This window comes from Triticum dicoccoides, chromosome 7A (assembly GCF_002162155.2).
Source record: "Triticum dicoccoides isolate Atlit2015 ecotype Zavitan chromosome 7A, WEW_v2.0, whole genome shotgun sequence".
Classification (NCBI taxonomy): Eukaryota; Viridiplantae; Streptophyta; class Magnoliopsida; order Poales; family Poaceae; genus Triticum; species Triticum dicoccoides.
Genome location: NC_041392.1, coordinates 94453742 through 94466745, shown reverse-complemented (window position 1 = coordinate 94466745; position 13004 = coordinate 94453742). Strand labels below are relative to the sequence as shown.

Below are 13004 nucleotides of genomic sequence, written 5' to 3'. Positions count from 1 at the left end.
TGCCAGACCTGCCTGGCAAAGACACACTGCATCAGTATATGTTCCACCATGTCCTCCTCCTGGTCACAAAGATAACATGGTGAGGTCGTCTCTTGCAGCCCATGCCGCATGCGCCAGTCTGACGTCCATAGCCGGTGTAGTAAGGCGAGCCACATGAATATTTTTCATCCTAGCGGCGCCTAGCACTTCCATATCGTCGCTGCCGCCTGGAATCTGACCCCCCCCCTCACACATCATCTTATAAGTCGAGGCTGCAGTGTACTTCCCAGAGGAGCTCCAAGCCCATATTGGCCTATCTTCCAGCTCTTGTGTCAACTGAACTTCGATCAAAATGCCCCATAGTCTGATGAATTGTGCCAGCCCCTCCATGTCTAACTCTCCTCCTATGTCATTAGTCCAAGCATGCATATATAGCCCGTCTCTTAGCAACCTCCTATTAGCCACTTGCGTCCTAACTTCCCCCACAAGTAGAGGCGCAATCTCCTAGGCAATGCGGCCTCCTACCCATCTGTCCTTCCAGAATAGCATATGCGAGCCATCTCCTATCTGCCATCTGACCATGCTCGTGAACGCCTCCTGAACGCCTCCTGAGCCTGCTTGTCAATCATGTTGCACAACCCCTTCCATGGCCTCGACTGGTCCGTTCTTTTCAACCACTCCCATCTCATTCTAAGGGCAATGCCATGCTTGTGTAGGTCTATCACACCCAGCCCGCCAAATTTTTTTGGCCTACACACTCTCTGCCAAGCAACCATACATTTTCCTCCATGGATCTCTTCCGAGCCGGCCCAGAAGAACGCACGTCAGCCCTTGTTCACCCTCTCCACAACCCATTTTGGAGCTTCTGCGATTTATCAAGTGGTGCGTTGGCCGCGCACGCATGACTTGGTTGACAAGAATGAGTCGCCCCGGCCTTGTCACCATCCCCCTTTGCCAACCTGGGAGAATTCGAAGGGCCGCATCCACAATTGGTTGCCAGTCCGATCTCATGAGGCATTTGATGCTCAGCTGCAGTCCCAAGTATTTGCACGGAAATGTCTCGATCTGCCACGGTAGAGTATTCCGCAACCGTTCCTCATCCTCCTCTTCTCCTCGGATCAGAATAGCTGATGATTTCACGAAGTTCACCCGTAGCCCTGAAGCGGCCCCGAAGATGTTGAGCACCTCTTTGACAAAAGCCAAGTCCGATCTCATCGGTTTGATGAAGAGCACTACATCGTCAGCATATAGCGACAGCCTTTGCATCGGTCCACAACCTTCGCCAGCACCTGGTTTTCATGCGCCTTACTAATGATAGCCGTGAGCACGTCCATTGCAATCATGAATAGAAACGGCGATAGCGAGTCCCCCTGCCTGAGCCCACATGCATGTGTGAACTTCTCTCCTGCGCATCCATTTACCAGCACTCTAGATGTTTCCGTTGAAAGTAATGTTGCTAACCACGATAGCCATCTTTCCGAGAACCACTTACCCCTCAAAACCTCGAAGAGAAAGAGCCATGACAGCGAGTCGAAGGCTCTGGTAATATCTAGTTTGAGAAGCAACCCCTTGACCTTCTTCTTACGCAGCCTCCTAGCCATCTGTCTATCCAGCAAAAAATTGTCGTATATGCTCCTCCCTTGATGAAAGCTGACTGATTTACATTGACGAGCTCCGGCATCCGTCTGCTAAGCCTCGACGCCAATAACTTCGATGCAATTTTTGGAGCACTGTGAAGCAGGCATATGGGGTTCTCGCTTCGGGATGGATGAACCCCCACTCGCCCAGGCTGACACGTGCAGCGGGAAATTGCTAGAGGCGGCCACGCCTTGCTGCGAAGCGGACCGAACCGAAGAAAAAAAGAGACTAATCTAATCCCCAATCCCACGCCGCCGCCGCCGCCGCCGCCGCTCCTCCCACCCACCTTCAAGGAAGCGACGACGGCCGCTGCGGAGAACGAGAAGCACGACGAGCCTCCTCTTCTCTTCTCTCTTTCTCTCTCCCTCCCTCCTCTCCCGCTCCAATCCTCCCCTCCCTCTGCCCCCATCGCCGCCGCTCCACCACCCAAGCCACCGACGAGCCCCACCCACCCAGGGCACGGCCCTTTCACCCACCGACGCCGCCCGCCACTCACCGTCTCTCACTCTCCAGCCGGGACGCCACAGATCGATTCGGAGCAGGCCAGGCGGCGCCATGGCCGCGTCCGGACTTCCGGACGCGCGCCGTCGTCGAGCTGGGCTCCGCCGGGAGAGGAGGACCGAGGGGGCGGCCACTGGGTGCTTCTTCTCTCGGGACGCCGCTCTTCGGCTGCTCTTACCGACCCTGCTGGTGCCGCGAAATGGAGCTTCCGCTGCTACTCTTCTCCCTGCCTCCCTGTCTCTGTTCGATTCAACCGCGGTTCGCTGATGGGGGACTCTTCTTCAACTCCCCACCTGCCCCTCAGGTGGAGCTGCAGAGGTCCATCAGGCAGGAGGTCTCTGTCTCCGTTCAAGGTATGTCACATCACTCATTTACCTCATCTTACTCCTCATCCATCTCCTAAAGAACCATCTGTTTTCTGTATTTGTACCAGGGGCAGCTAGTAGATGGATGATGTATGACGTATGATGTATGATGATGGGTTGGAATGGGAGCTGGTGACGAAAGGAACCTGCTGCAACAACCACATCGACTCCCTTCTCTACAGGTTGGTTCCGCTCCCTTCCACTGCCGCAGATCGAGCCATTATATGCAAAAGACTCGAGAGGCGAGCGGGGCTGGATTGCTTTGTCATACAGAAATCGCACAATAATTGTTGTATGTGACCGGTTTGCGATTTGTTCGATTCCAAGCAGCAGACGCACCACATTGACGACGCCGAGGAGGACGTGGACATGCGCAATCCTACGCCCGAGCTCGAGGAGGACATTGTCGAGTCCAGCCCGACCACGCCGATGCACCGCACAAGGTAGCACCTTCCTCTCCCTCTGCCCACACACTTTCTAATCTCCTTTAGCCAACAGCTGCTGCAAATGTCAATGGACTGTGTGATGGAGGTCATTTCAGTCCACTAGCACTTGCACAAGCTGTATGATGGATCTAGTTTGGTTCCAATCCGACACTATCCATGTAGCTTGGATTTGGTTTCAGTTCATTACTTGTACCTGCTTGCTTGAACTAGTAATACAACTATGTTGGATCAAATCCTTGATGGAACGTAGGGAAAAAACAGAGCAATTCCGTTTCAGAGATAGACTCGAGTGCCACTGCAGCAGCATATGCTTCATTTCAATGGCAAGGAGATCTTGTGACGATGGTTGAGTCCAGTAGTAGGTTTAGTTGTTGTCTTTCTACATCTCTAGCCATTCTCCAAGGGAAGTTCTTGAGGGATTTGCATTCCTGCCGTTCATTATGCGTGATATGGTGCTTCTGGTCTTACATGTGACGTCTTGTTTTCTCTTATTGGTACGCCGAGATGATTTTCTTCTTGTAGCCGTCACTTCTAATTTTGGTATATCACAATGACAAATCAGAACTGGCATAATGTTGAAAGAGATGCACTGCATTTTCTAGATTAACTAATAAACACAGTTTTTATTGCATCGTGAATAAAAACAACATATTTCCATGCTTGCGTGAAATCTTTATGCTCCATGAATTAATTTATACTATCAAGATAGCATCATGTTCATATCAAGAAATGGAGTGAGAATTTCAATCAGAAATGGAGTGATTTTTTATTTGAACCTGGACACTATGGGTCGTTAGAGTTTTTGTAGTTTTGTTGCAATTTTTTGATTCTTTTTCTTTGGGATTAACTGAAGCCTCCAATTTGATATCATATATTCTTCCATAGTACCATGAATTTGTCGCCAGGATGCAAGCAGGATCGCCACCCCCTCCCTAGCCGCCAGTACTGTGAGATGCAGCAGCTGGTCGTGTAGGTTTGGCTCAGTCTCATCTCCGTCTAGCTCTCCACCGTCAACGTGCTGGCAACATTAAAGGTGAGTGTTCCTGAGTTCCTCTTCTCCCCCTTGCTCTGAGCATGTTGTCTTCGAGCCATGGCTATTCTGAATAGCTCTGGGTCATGGACTTTGAGCCATGGCTACTTAGGTTTTTGGTTTGGCCTCAATTGCGCTTTGCAAATGATGCTCTGGTAGTTGCTAAAGTTGTTGTTAGCTAGTTGTAAACGAGTCATTTCCCCTCTCTCTACGAGATGGATATGTTGTACATTGATGAGATAAATACCTGATGTTTTCCCTTTACCAAGTGATCCATGAGATTTGCTATGCATGTACTTTTGGGTGTATGCTCATGAGATAAACTGATGTCTTGGATACTTCTTCAGCTCCCGCCCTGCCCCTCAGGCGGAGCTGCAGAGGTCTCTGTCTCCGTTCAAATGGAAACTGGAATTTTTTAGAACCTGGGCAGTAGGGGTCGATAGCGTTTCTGTAGTTTTGTTGCATTGATTCATTTTCATTGGGATTAACTGAAGCCTTCAATTCGATCTCACAGATTCTTGCTGTAGTTCCGCGAGTTTGTCGTGAGGATACAAGCAGGATCACCACCCATCCTAGCCGCCAGTACTATGAGATGCAGCAGTTGGCCGTGTAGGTTCGGCTCGGTCTCATCTTTGTCCGGCTCTCCACCGTCACCGTGCTGGCAACGACATGGTTTGGCTTCGGCTTAAAACATTAAAGGTCAGTGCTCCTGAGTTCCTCTTCTTCCCCTTGCTCTGAGCACGTGGTCATCGAGCCACGGCTATTCTGTATAGCTCTGGGTCATGTACTTTGTGCCTTGGCTACTTAGTTTTTCTGTTTGGCCATGATTGAGCTTTGCGAATGATGCTTTGGTAGTTGCTAAAGTTGTTGTTAGCTAGTTATAAACGAGTCAATTCCCTCTGGCTACGAGATGGATATGCTGTGCATTCATGAGATAAATACCTGCTGTTTTCCCTTTACCAAGCGATCCATGGGATTTGCTATGCATGTACTTTTGGGTGTATGCTAATTGAGATAAACTGTCATCTTGGATACCTTTTCACTTCTCCGTCAGTTGTATGCCATGACTTGGTGTAAGACATATTTTTTTTCTCTTGATGTACCAATCGTTGCGTTCTTTATTTCTCGAGTTCCGAGTATGCTGCTAATTAGATGTATCCATCTGTGCAAATATTTGCATTTGATTACCAAACTCGCAAATGTTTTGCAAGTTCGCATTTGATGTTTTTGAGGAGTTCTTTTGCTGTAGGACTTGTTGTATGTCTTTGAATTCTGATTGATGTGTGCTTGAACTGCAAAAACATCTTATATTAGTGTACAGAGGTACTCCCTCCGTCCGGAAATACTTGTAGGAGAAATGGATAAAAATGGATGTATCTGGAACTAAAATACATTTAGATACATCCATTTCTCAGACAAGTATTTTCGGACGGAGGGAGTAGTAATTAGGATTTGTGTGTTTCAGAGTTCTAAAGAAAGGACGAAGGATCTTGTGCTTGTAGTTGAGTCATGTGGATGTTCCAATCTTTTGTGATTCCAGCTGTGGGAGAGCTAGTGGTTGGTGATAGGCAGTTGTACCAATACTTGGTTGGGAGCATCCGTCGGTTTCCAAAACAGGTGGCATTTCTCAGTATTTCCTGTTACTAAGCTGCCATATTTTCTATAAACTTGAATGTGCATCTATTCAGCGCTATTTTTGTTTCTGTTTTGCATTTTTGCTGATCAAGCTACTTTAACTTTCCAGGAAAAGTTTGCTAGATGATATGGAAACGCTGCCATATTATTTTATTGGGTTGGTGGCCAAGGTCCATGGTGTGTCAGCGGTTGTAGGTCCTGCCGCATCTCATCACCGTCAACGGCGTGGTTCGGCCTCAGCTACATACATTGAAGGTGAGTCCTCCAAGCTTCTCTTGTTCCTCCTGCATTCTTCCCCTTGCTCTGGGCCTGTGGTCAGCGAGCCACGGCTGTGCCGTATAGCTCTGGGTCATGGCATTAGTTGCATGGCTACTTAGGTTTTGGCCTTGGTTGCCTCAATTGGCTAGGCAATGATACACTACTGGTTACCAAAGTTCCTGTATCTAGCAAATGCTGCTATTGCTGAAAGAAATACTTGTGTTCGCCCTACCATTTGTGTGGCTCGGAATGTGACCTTGTATCCCAGGACTAGCAATCTAGCATCTCAATGCTTCATCTGTCTTGTGCTCGGTTATTTGTCAACGACCAAGCATATGTGTGTGTGTGCGCGTTAAGAGCTTTAAGTTTTGTCAAGTGAAGCAGCAAGGATGTGTATCGTGATGTCGATTATTTGTATTCTTTTTCCGGTCACAACCACCGGTATATTTCCATATTGGCATCCTTGGGTCTCACCCTAGCTATGCGTTTATTCATGCCCAACACTTCAAGCTTCAAATTGAAACTCTCTATTGACTGTCATTTCATTATTTGGACGGCATTAGAATTGATTAGTTATGGTTGTGATAGATAAATATGTTGCGCCCTTTAATGCTCTTCACGACTAGTGGGTCTGGTCCACTGTAGGTATCTATCTTTCATAGAGGTGGTATGTATAACTTGATCGCCACGGTTGATGCAAGGAACTAATGGCTGCATCCCTAATTTCTGCTGGCAGTTGTAATTGTGTGCTTTACTGTTGCATGCCTGTATAATGTTTTTGTCCTGTCTAACTGTAATTGGTTGAGACATAACCAAATGTTATGCAGATATATGGAATTGTATGGCTAGAGCTTGGATGCACTGTTTCTCATAGACATGATACATACTTTGCATGTCCAGTCACTAGTGAGCGTGTGTTAATGAACAGTTTCTGTTGACCCTATAAGAGCGTTTAATATTTCTTCAGTTTCACTCGACTAACGTTATTGCAGTCATAATCATCCACCTCTATAGCACGGTTCCGCCCATGTTTGCAGTTTGATTGTGAAGTTATAAAGTAGCTGATGCTTGAAAACAAACAAAAAGTGTTCAGAATTGTTGTGAAAGAAGCTCCATAGAAATTATACATTGCTAACGGTAACTCTCAGACTGTTGCTCTAGTAACAATGCTTTGCGCCGGTATTCTCAGACTGTTGTTCTTCAGTTTCGTGTAGTCATCTATAATTCTTGTTTATTCAGAATGCGGCTGAGTCCAAGGACATGGTGGTAAACTGTGTGGCGTGTACAGGGGGAGTACATCACTAGCGAGTCGCGCGCCTCCCGCCTTGCCCCTTCGGTGGTCGATTCTTATTTCTTTCTGTAGAAGAACTCTCTTGAGGAATAATGGCAGGTGTGATGCCTTTGCATTTAAGTAAATAGCTATAGAATACCTCTAGAGAGTTGCATTCAGAGAATCTTCAGTTTCAAGAATTTATTGCTCCCCTCCATAAATGGGATCATTTATGATTGTGTATTTTCTTCTAGTGGGTGGATTCAAAATTTATTTTCTGACGATGCGTTCTTTTTTCTAGTGGGTGAAATGGATCCCTATTGAATTGTCTTTGACTTGAACTTAATTTTTTATCACATTCCAGCAAGCTCACAAGCACGGTAATGGCAGATTTCCGCCTCCTTGGGTGATTGTTGCTATTGCAGTTCTTGGTTTTGATAAGATCATGATGCTTCTGAGGTACGTAGCTCACTAGCTGCAGTATAGCTACAGTATGTGCAGGGTTTTCGAGCCTGAATGGTTTGATGCCAACATCTGGCATGCCAATTCTTGGCAGATCTAAAAAACTGGCTAGCTACCAATTGGTTCTTGCTCATCTCTAAAACAAGTTGCCAATTTTTGGCAACTTCCAGTTTTGCCTAATGTTGGCTTGCCAAATACTATTGGCAATGCCAAATATTGGTATCAAACCAATCACTCTTCTTACACAAACTAAAAACTATGAACATGGTTTTGTCATTCTTGTTCTGTTGTGCGGGAATCCTATATACATGTTCTTTCTATTTGTGGGTTTTTTACTTGCCAAAGCTTTGGCAGTGCATGTAGATACTAACAGAGAATTCCAAAATGAAATGGTAAGTTGTTGAACATTTGTTATTAAGTTGAGCTTAAGAATTAAAAAATATGTTGGCTAAAAGGGGAAGAGCCCCTCCTTTAACTGCCTGTTAGTTACATAGAAATGCGTCTTCCATGTAGATCGAACGTGGGTGGGTGAGCTCACACCTGTGAGCTTCAAGCCAACCGAGCTAGCACTCGGTTCTTGAGCTTAAGAAATACTGTTTTTCTTGTTCGACAATGTTATCGTGAAATCATCTGTACATAATGTGTGATGATTTTTTTACACATGTCAACTAAGTTTGTACTTACCATACATCTCTTGATTACTGGTTATGTTGCATCAGAAATCAACATATAGCGGTGGAAGCACGAGTTTAGAGACCTGAAAACTGTGTTGTCTATTGAGCTACTTTCAGAATAAATAGGAGGACATTAGTTGGATTAGGAGGCATGGGTTTCTATGCTCCTAAAATCAGTTGTTCCTAACATTGAATAACCCTTTTTAGGAAGACAAAAGAGACCTATTAGCTAGGGTTAACTCCGTTTAGTCTGAAATAAGCTTGTGAAATCAAACTGAACCCTCCTTATCTTCAAGGACACAAAAATTAAACTGATGTTACTCTGTAGGTTCCTGGGATTATATCTGTTTCAGCAAAACAACTACCTAGTATGCGGCCCTCCCTCCCTCTCTCTCCCTCTCCCGCCCCCTCCCTCCCTCTCCCGCTCGCTCTCTCTCTCCTTCTCCCCCTCCCTCCTCTCTCTCTCTCTCTCTCTCTCTCTCTCTCTCTCTGTAAAAGGCATTTCCTTTACATTAGTGGCCAGGATTACTATGTTTCTGTATTCCCGATTGGTAAAATAATAGAAGTTCTAAAATTTCTAGAGTTTAGATTTTTTTTTATCTTTTTGTAAGTTCAAATTTATGAAAAGCACCAAAAAATTCAAAAAATATATGAACGTTCATTTCTTGGACATTTCAGGATTTTGAAAACCTCAAAAGTTTATTTTTTTTAAGTTTGGACGGAAGTTTACTTAGAAGTTCCAAGTTTTACTTTTTTCAACTTTCTGTAAGTTTGAATTTATGAAAAGCACCAAAAGTTTCAAAAAAAGTATCAACTTCAATTTCGTGGACCTTTCAGGAATTCGAAAGCCCTGAAAGTTTAAATTTTTGCAAGTTCCGGCACTGAATAAGTGAAACACCCGCGGCGGATTATTTGAAATCTGACCCAAATCGAGTACAGGCGTACAGTTCGATGTCTCATTAATCGCCTAGTAGTATTTGACTTTTATCTCCCTAAAAAGGCATGCCCTTTACATTAGTGGCCAGGATTACTGTGTTTCTGTATTCCTCATGTGATGTAGGCGAGTATGGACTGTCATTCTTCCGTTCTGATATCATACGCCACGCTTTAGATTAATAAAGATCAGTGGCTTTGATACAATTTTTCATGCCCATGGGTGGGGTAAACAGAGAACACAGTAGCGAGCTCACAGCTCTGTTTCTTAGCATTAGCTATGATTAGCATATTCCGCAATTGATTAGCATTAGCTATGGCTGTGCCTTCTGATGTCATGTATGGCTTCTCCGTAGCATTACTGATTCATCCTTTCATAATATTACCTCCGTCCCAAAATTCTTGTCTTAGATTTGTTTAGATACAGTTGTATCTAACACTAGGCATGACTAGATACATCCGCGTGTAGACAAATTTAAGACAAGAATTTTGGCATGGAATAAGTAGAACATTAAGTTTTTCCATTCTCGGAGTACAATGGAAGAACTTTACGATTTGTTCCATTGATCTGTATTAGCTTGCTTGCCATGTCCATGTTGTTTTGGCAGCATACTAAACTATGTATGTTCTCAACTGCAGGTGTTCCCAACTGCCGCTGACAACAAGACGCAAGTGGGTATCCGTGTGTTGTAAGGTGAGTGTGAGATGGCAACGGACAGCAAGCTCCTGGGCGAGTTCAACCAAGTTGGCATACTGCCAGCACAAAGGTGTGCACTACAGATCAAGATGGCCGCCGCCGCCTAAGACCAAGAGGTGCGACCGCTTCCTCCTCCACCGTCTTCGCATCACCCCCACCAAAATCAGGCTGCTTGGTGTACAGGCGAAAACATTTTCCCTCTCAGTTGATCCAAACAATGTTTGTAGTAGGATTCATCCTTTTGAGAAAATCATGGTGTCAATCTGATGCATCTAACTGCTATCATACTCTTTTGCTCGATCTTGTATGTGATTTTATGATGTATTTTATTCTGCTTTGATTATGTTCTCATTGTGCTCTGATTTTATCATGTATCGTATAATGACAAATGAAGTAATAAGTAATGCAATCCTAGTTATGCAATGTAAAAGAATATTTATAATTGGTCTTTTGCTATTTAACAATATCCCATGCTAGATGCATTCATTACCCTCACCAAAGCTCTTGCCTTTCTTGTTGTATAGCCACATCTTCTTTTGTTGTGTTCAGTGTTTTTACTCCACTTATGTGTCCTTTTTTCTCATTTTGCACCTTCTCAGTTTGTCATGCTACTAAGTTTGGTTTCTTTCTTGGCTTATAATTTCAGTTTATTATCTATGGAAGAAGCCTCCAGATCGCTGGCTAAATTGTAAACGTTTTTGTTTTTGCTCCATCCATGGATGAAGTCAAGCTCTTCAAAATCTTTTTTTCCCATGACTCCTGCCTTTCTGCAGAAGTCTTTGTGTTCAGAATTACTATGCATCTGTCTTGTTTTTGATGTATTCCTTATTTTATCTTTCTCATTATCCAGGATTTTTGGCAGGAACTAATCTTGATTTATGAGCAGGTTGGTCCTAGTTCACATGAGCTGTTGAATGCTCGGTTTCGGTGCCTGTGGGCCTCCCGCCGTGCGACGGGCCGGCTACAACTGTTCCGGTAAGTTCATGGTTTTCCTTGGTGTCCCCTTTGCGCACTTGCTCTTGGACCTAGCCTTTGAGCTATGGCTGCTCTGCGGGCCGGCCATCGAGCCGTGGTTGATTATGTGATGGTCCAACTGTTATGATTTTGGTGTGATGATAGACTTCCAGTTATGACTTTCCTACTGTTTACTTGGGTTAATTGATTATTAGGACGACATGTTTTGATTTTATGCTGACAATCCTAGGATCATCCTGGAGTCATGAGAGGGTGTTCCTGGATTCGATATCATGTTCAAGCTACTATGATTCCTAGTTCATAGGGTTTAGCGTATCTATCTCTAGCCATATTATCGATAACAGATTTTAGAGCTATGTGCATGTTAGCTAATGAAGTAAGACCGAGTCCAAGCAAAGTTAGTACAACAACCAATGCATGCTCGAAAGACTAGTCCAAGCAAAGTCAGCACGACAACAAATCCAACCAACACATGCATACAGTAGTACTATGCTGCCAAGAATTTTGATTCAGTTACGTACTAAAAATTAGCATCTAGTAAATTGATTGCATTATGAATTATAAGCACCATAACAAGATGGAAACCTCTCAATTACAGTACATGGTAGCAAGGACCAAAACTGGAGAATCTGACTCAAAAAAAAATCCAGTGCAAACACGTTGTAATGTAGGCTGATTAGGACATGCAGTACTAGTTTTGTCAGAAAAACTGTACATTACAAATAACCTGGCTACCTTAGAATAATGAATATCAGATATTGTGGGGAAAAATGTACTCCCTTCGTCCCATAATGTAAGACTTTTTTGACCTAAACTAGTATGGAAAAGCGTCTTACATTACATTATAGGACGGAGGGAGTAATACTTACTAATAAGTAATAACCCCCGCTGTACTCTTCGGCAATAGACGGGGACAACAGGAAAGGTATTTTGTGATCTAGGGTAAGAACGAGCAACTCCAACCAGGCGACCCAAACAGGGAAGGTATTTAGGGCAGCCGCGCGGACACCAGTGTCCGTTTTTCCATTTAGCTCGGCGCTTGCACCCAACGCTGGCCCGACCCATATTTTTTAAACACCGAGTTAAAAAAAGCTTTCACATTCTAACTTAAACATAAATAAGCATTAAAACCGGTAAACCGCTTGCCAAAATCCACATTTACATTAAAACGTTAATTAAACATAAAATAAAAAACTCCGTGCCGCCGTGCATGGTGCCCTAGGCGTCCTCGTCGTCCGAACCAATGCTGGTGAGGTCGACCAACTCAGGCGACGAGCCAGCCCAAGGGAATGCCGCCTCCTAGGCTCGGGCCACGTCGCCCTGCTGTACCGCCTGCTGCTGGGCTGCTTCGGTGCGGCATGACGTTCCTCCTCGTGCTCCCTCTGCATTAGCCACTCGCCGTCGGTAAGCTCCTCCGCCAGCGCGCTGCCTCCAATGCTCGAGGTACGCGGCCTCTTGCGTCGGCGTCATGCCGAGCTAGATTGGGGGGCTGGGAGCACTCACACAGCTCGCCGGTCCAGACGTGCCGCTCGGTCGGCTCTGCCGGCGGTGGTTCGCCCTTATAGGTGTCGGGGGAGGGGGTGAGCCTCGGCGGCGGCGACGGCACCTCGCAGTCGCCGGCCGCAGAGAGGGCGAGGGCCTTCGCCAGCCTCGCCTGCTAGTACGCATCCTTCGCCTCCGCCTTGCGACGCTCCTCGATGGAGGTCTGCATGGCCGCCGTGCAGCCTCCTCTGGCTTTGACCACGGGCGTCGGTGGAGAGTTGGTGTGGTGCTGCTGGACGCCGTCGCGGTGTTGCTCCTTATGCTCGAGGGCAAACCACACCTCCCAATTGGGAGAGTCCGGCGCGTATGCTCGCATCCGGCGCTTCTCCGGCATGAGGATCTCCCACCGCCTGTGCACCTCCTCGGTGTGCGCTTGCTGCTACCGCGGTACCGTGATTTGTTGCGGATCCAGATGCCAGTTGTGCGGCAGCGTGACGTCCGGGTACGGCAACGGCTGCCTGTATAGCCAGTGCTGCCGCGCCTGGTGCATCGGTATGTGCAGGTGCTGCCTGGCAGGGCGGGCAGGCGCCGATGGCGGCGGAGGAGGATGCGTCGGGGGTGACCTTCCCCTTGCTCTTGCCGGAGCCGTCGAAGAAACT

At 46.0% G+C, this 13004-nt stretch overlaps 1 long non-coding RNA gene across 10 annotated transcripts in view; it reads left to right on the top strand.

The window, feature by feature from the left end:
- Window positions 1–1544: 1544 nt before the first annotated feature.
- The window catches only part of LOC119330172, a 15311-nt gene continuing 3851 nt past the window's right edge, over window positions 1545–13004 (top strand). Inside the window, exons 1-12 of one of the 10 annotated variants that reach the window (XR_005159936.1) lie at window positions 1548–2471; window positions 2552–2665; window positions 2814–2926; window positions 3815–3962; window positions 4474–4658; window positions 5500–5576; window positions 5704–5849; window positions 6845–6989; window positions 7092–7242; window positions 7487–7581; window positions 9831–10004; window positions 10775–10863. This is a non-coding gene — a long non-coding RNA (uncharacterized LOC119330172). Of the gene's footprint in view, window positions 2472–2551; window positions 2666–2813; window positions 2927–3814; window positions 3963–4473; window positions 4659–5424; window positions 5577–5703; window positions 5850–6844; window positions 6990–7091; window positions 7243–7486; window positions 7582–9830; window positions 10005–10534; window positions 10864–13004 lie in introns of all 10 variants that reach the window. The other 9 variants (XR_005159938.1, XR_005159943.1, XR_005159937.1 and 6 more) reach the window with 9 other exon arrangements.